This window comes from Octodon degus, unplaced genomic scaffold (genome assembly GCF_000260255.1).
Source record: "Octodon degus isolate 3935 unplaced genomic scaffold, OctDeg1.0 scaffold00006, whole genome shotgun sequence".
Taxonomy (NCBI): domain Eukaryota; kingdom Metazoa; phylum Chordata; class Mammalia; order Rodentia; family Octodontidae; genus Octodon; species Octodon degus.
Window position 1 is genome coordinate 25,611,222 of NW_004524582.1, and position 5,251 is coordinate 25,616,472.

Below are 5,251 nucleotides of genomic sequence, written 5' to 3' on the forward strand. Positions count from 1 at the left end.
CAGATCAGCGAGCACCGGCTTGAGGGGTGCAGAAGGCATAAGTGCTGGTGCTTGTTCATCTACATCATATTGGTCCAGGTGCTCTCTTAACAATACTGGAAAGCTCATTTTTAGCATTCGGTAAATCCTTTCCTCAAGAGTCTGGCTCTGAATATTCTTTGAGGGAATCTCCAACATCACCAGGGCTTGTTCACCTTGGGATGAATTGCATCTGGAAGTATGAGGTATTAACCCCTTCAACCAGGAGCATCCAGGTGTGGTGCACAGGTGTGGTGGCCTCTCTTAAACTCTGTTGAGACCCCATAGGAAGCTCCCGTTTAGGACAGTTTGCAGAAGGTCACCAGGGGCCCGTTAGTAGAGCTCAGCTCCTCGTCAGTACTGGACTCTTCAATGCATTTCCTCAATTCTCTTGTGCTTCCTACAACTCAATCAAATTACCTGCTTCTAATTCCTGGCCTCAGAGCCAATTTTTAAAGAACTAAAACAAAGACAGATATTCAAATAAAAATACACATTAGATTTACAACCAACCCATAATTGTTATCTTCCTCCTATGCATAAAAGGATACACATTAAATAAATACTTATTGAATGGAGACAGGAACTCATTAGGAATTCTAAATAATGGTTTTATAATTAAGAATAAGTGATAACTGAAAGTTCAGAAAAGGCTGGAATTCTGTGAAAGAAAATTTCAAAGAGGAAGAACGGAGTAGGCTGAAACAATGGAGATAAACATTTTCTGCTGTAAAATATTTATGACATAATATATCATTTTTAGTATTTTTTAAGGACACAGTTCTATGGCATTGAGCACATTTACAATGTCATGCAACTATCACTCTTAAGATTTATGCTTTTGTTTTTGGCACCCAAGTGGAACCACTTCCATGCTTCCTTCACGTGGCTCCTGCCTCCTACCATACGGGAACAACCTGAGTACCAGTAGAAAGACCAAGCAGGGCCTTAGACACAGGTGCGCACAGGCATAGAAATTGAAAGTGTGCTCTTGACCCAGAAAGGAGGCTATTTAAAGCAAAGAGAATGATGAGCAAAATTTAACCCTAGAAGTGCTAAAATGGGATAAGACACATCTATTGGGTTTGCAGAGACAATGCTCCCATAGCACGCAGGCACTGTGACTCCAGAATCCATCTCCGGGGCCCACAGAACAAGTGGTAGATGAGAAACTAAGTCCAATGGTTCTGCTCTGGACTTCTGGGAAAGTTTTCTTCCATGATCATTTGAATGTGCCTACTGCATGGAACACTGGGCTGAAACTACAGAAACGCTCCAGTATCTTTCCCTACAAAGAGTGAGGATTAAGCCTTCTCTTAAGTGAATGTTTGGCTGACAAAACAAACATGTAAAGTGTTTTTGATGCATGAAGACCCAGGCTAGGACTTTGCATATATTATTTTATTTCTTTGAAGTAGGAATCCCTGTCCTTACTTTATAGATATGGGAGTGAGGAAGTCTGCAACATTGAGAGGAATTGAGAAATTCTTCCATGGTGTTTCAATACTACGTATATACAGCATAGCCAGATTAGGCTAAATTGTCATCTTTTTTCCACTCTTCTTCCAGGTAACTTTGGAATTTAGGCTGCCCCATAAGGCCAGATTGATTGGAAAAGTGGGAAGGAAAGATTATGGAACATGTATGTAGACCTCAGATACATCTTGGCTTCAGTGACAGGACCATAGATTTCTGGATGGTTCATTGTACTGTAGCAGGTACATGAGTTTCCAAAATACAATCACTGCATATCTCAGGTGAGTTTCTCTTAATGACTCCAGAAAATCAAGATTGCATGTTGTGGGCTAATCTAGGGCGCCTGCACCCCTTAGCTAAGGAATCCTTTGCCTCCTGTACTTGCCACTCTATGTGAGTTCAAACAGTTTGAATTGCAGCTTTTAAAAATTCAATTTACACTAACTTAGCTAAAGTTAAACTTCACAGAGGTCAAGATAGACCATTTAATTAAAAAAAGAGTTAAGAGACTGACTACACATAGGCCTGACCTAATTGAAATATTCATACAATATCTTTGGAGTTTAGTTTGTATTTTTCTTAGCTCAACTCTTCATTCACAGACATTGATTTTATTTATAGATGAGCCCTAGCCATATGGTCTAGCATGACTCCCTGCAGATCAAAGAGAACATTGCACCAGCTAAACAGCTCCAAAGGGGATAAAGACCACTGTCCTACAACTCACAGTCCCAGTACTGACTTTAAGTGTGCTTGTTTAGGTTACATACAGAGAAGGCTTTGGAATTGGCCACCCACAAGTAGTGGGAATAAGAATGAAGAAGAGAAGATCATTCTTCATACTAAATAAGCAAAAAAAATATTGGATGTTTAAAAGAAGAAATCAGAACTCTCATTCCCTTTTGTACCATATATTGTACAATTTTTAATTGTCTATCTCATTTACCATAAGCATGGTTTACATTCATATGTTTCTTTATCATTTATCCATATTATACATTTATTGAAAATTTGCTAGTTAATAGGAGCTCTACTAGATTCCTAGGTCAGTTGATGAATAAGGGAGACAGTTTTCCCAACTTCAGAAAACTCAGTTTATCAAGAAGCTAGTGATTGAGAAAACATGATGACTTTTATAGTAGGAGACATATACATTTGTAGGGTTCCTTGGACATCTAGGTAGTGATATTAATACTACCCTAGAAAGTTAGGAATGCTGTTGCACACATGGAGTAGATGTGGATATAAAGGTAGCTATGGATCATAACTGGTGCTCCCTGGTGTAGAAAAAAAAGTCCAATTTGGGCACTATTTCAAGTAGTTACAATAATGACCCATGCAAGCTACTTCATTCTGCAAAGAACCGCCACAGTTAGTTGCTTATGGTGGGTGGATGAATAGATAGATAGACAGACTGACTGACTGACAGACAGGCAGACAGATAGATAGATAGCTAATAGATATAGAGATCTATATACATATATAGATCCATAAAGCTATCCATTTATCTACTGGCCTTATGGATTGGAATAAAAGAAATATGAACGATCACTATGACAAACCACACACCAAAGGGCACTTGGTCTTGAGTGGCATTATGGAGCTGATCGTGCGAGACATAAGGAGCTCCTATAAGATTTTAAAGTAAGGAGGAACAGTCTGGTCTTTTTTGTTGTTGTTGTTTCACCTTAAAAGACAACAAATATTTTATTTTTTTAAAAAAATAGAAGTAAAGGATAGCTAAGACCTGCTTTATTTTAAATTCAGTAAAGACGAAACTGATCTTTCAAAAGTAACAGCCTTATAAATCTAGCCAGCAAACAGTTGTATAACTGAAGTAATTTATTAGCATTAAAGAAATTAAGAGAATGTATTAAAGAGACCCTCAACTCTGCATGGTTATATCCATGAGAGACAATACAAAGGAGGCACAGTGAGGGCTCCACAGCAGTGAGGAGATGAAGTTGCATCCCGCAAGCTGCATTTCCTCCCAGAGTTATGGTATGTCTTTGCAGTACCGAAGTTGAAAATGAAAGCTGCAAATAGAGGGTAACTCCCCTATACAACCTTCTAACAGACTTAGAGTAGGTTTGTGAAAATCTGCCCTCACAAGTAAACAGACCACAGATCAGGTGTTGATCTGAACATAAAATAAAACTGAAAGTCAGAAGGCACATTCTGGAGAATATATTCCAGCAAATGAGTGAAAATGAAGGTACACTACTACCCCATGAGGTAATAAAGTAAACTTTTCTGAAACTCTTATTCAAACCTTAACAAAAAAGATAGATGTTTAAATCTTAGTTCTTAAAAGTATGATAGGCTTTTTGTTATTTAGTTCAAAAAATGTTTTAAATTCACAACATAAATAAGACAAAAGAAAATTCTGTTCCATGGTGACTGTTCTCAGAGATGCCTCACTTGTTGCTTCCTCCTAATGTACCCCTAAATACAAAGGGAACCAGTTGGCAATGGTGCGGAAGATCCACTGTGGACTCAGCAGGCCTCCTCATCCTGTGCTTCCTCTGGATGTGGTGAATCTGGTGCTTGACTTCTGCATTCCCCTTCACTGTCCAACCCACCTTCAGCTCTGGCAGCATGAGGCCCTGGGGAGAACTGCCACGGGCTTTATCTGTGGGAACAGCCCCTTTCCACTGGGGTAAGATAGTAAAAAATGCTTCTTGCCAGTCTCTTGTTTGAAGGTATTCCAAAATAATCTCAAATGCATAATTAACCGCCAGAACTTTCCAACTATTCATCTTCACAAAATTTCCAAGAGGAAGCTGGGCATGATCAATCCCATAATCCAAAGCTTGTTTATATGTGAATCGCTTATGATGGTTGTGATCTACCAGTCCTCCAACCACATAGGCCTTTGACTCATCTAATTCCTGCAGGATGTTAGAGGAGTCTGATGTAAGATAGACCAGGTCTTCTTCTTTATGAGTTCACTATAGTGCTCTGGATTGATGTGGATATCCTTCCAGTTGACCCATCTTTTGTCATTGTCATCCATGTTCTTTTTCAATTGGCCTCTATGACTTGTTAAGTAAAACTGCACAGGATGCAGCACTCTTCAGTTTTCTGCATAACATCTCTGAATCTGCTTCTGAAGTTTTTTAATATCCTTTAAGACCATCAAATCATGAAAACTACAGCCAATGATAAGGCACAGTATACTATGGACAACTTGTCTTCAAGCAAGTTTCCTGTCATTCCCATCTGAGTTTGATTCCAAATTGACACTGTAGCTCTAATTTCTTTCTCTTGTGTTTTTTCCTTCTGCTTTTGTTTGCAGAGTTCTTGTTGTTATTCCCATTATTTCTGCTTCATTAGCTTCTTCATTTGGTGTTTAGATACTGGCTCAGCCCCTTCATTTACTCTTGGTTTCTGGCCCTCCTCTTGTTCTACACTTAAGTCTTGCTTTCTTTCAGCACCAGAAGTCTCAATAAAATCTAGTGTGTCTAATGACATTATTTGATGTCTCTGAAAAATGGTCCAAAGAGTGGATGAGAAACATAGAACAAGCTCAGAAGGCCTTTCTGAAGTGCTCTTGAGCTTGCTTGTGAGTCTTCCTTGGAAACTTCAACTCAATCTGGTCTTTTGGAAAGGTCCTTCGACTACCTTGTGCAAGAAGAAATTTTGGCAGTTGAGGGGCTGTAAGAATTATGACTAGAAACCATTAGTAAAGTCATTATTCCTGTCCCAGATGTCATGGAAAGAATAGATACATGGTCATTTTTTTGCTTTGTATGAT

At 38.9% G+C, this 5,251-nt stretch overlaps 1 pseudogene; it reads right to left on the reverse strand.

Moving 5' to 3' along the window:
- Nucleotides 1–3,911: 3,911 nt before the first annotated feature.
- LOC101569914 lies at nucleotides 3,912–4,968 on the reverse strand (annotated as a pseudogene).
- Between the last annotated feature and the right edge of the window lie 283 nt (nucleotides 4,969–5,251).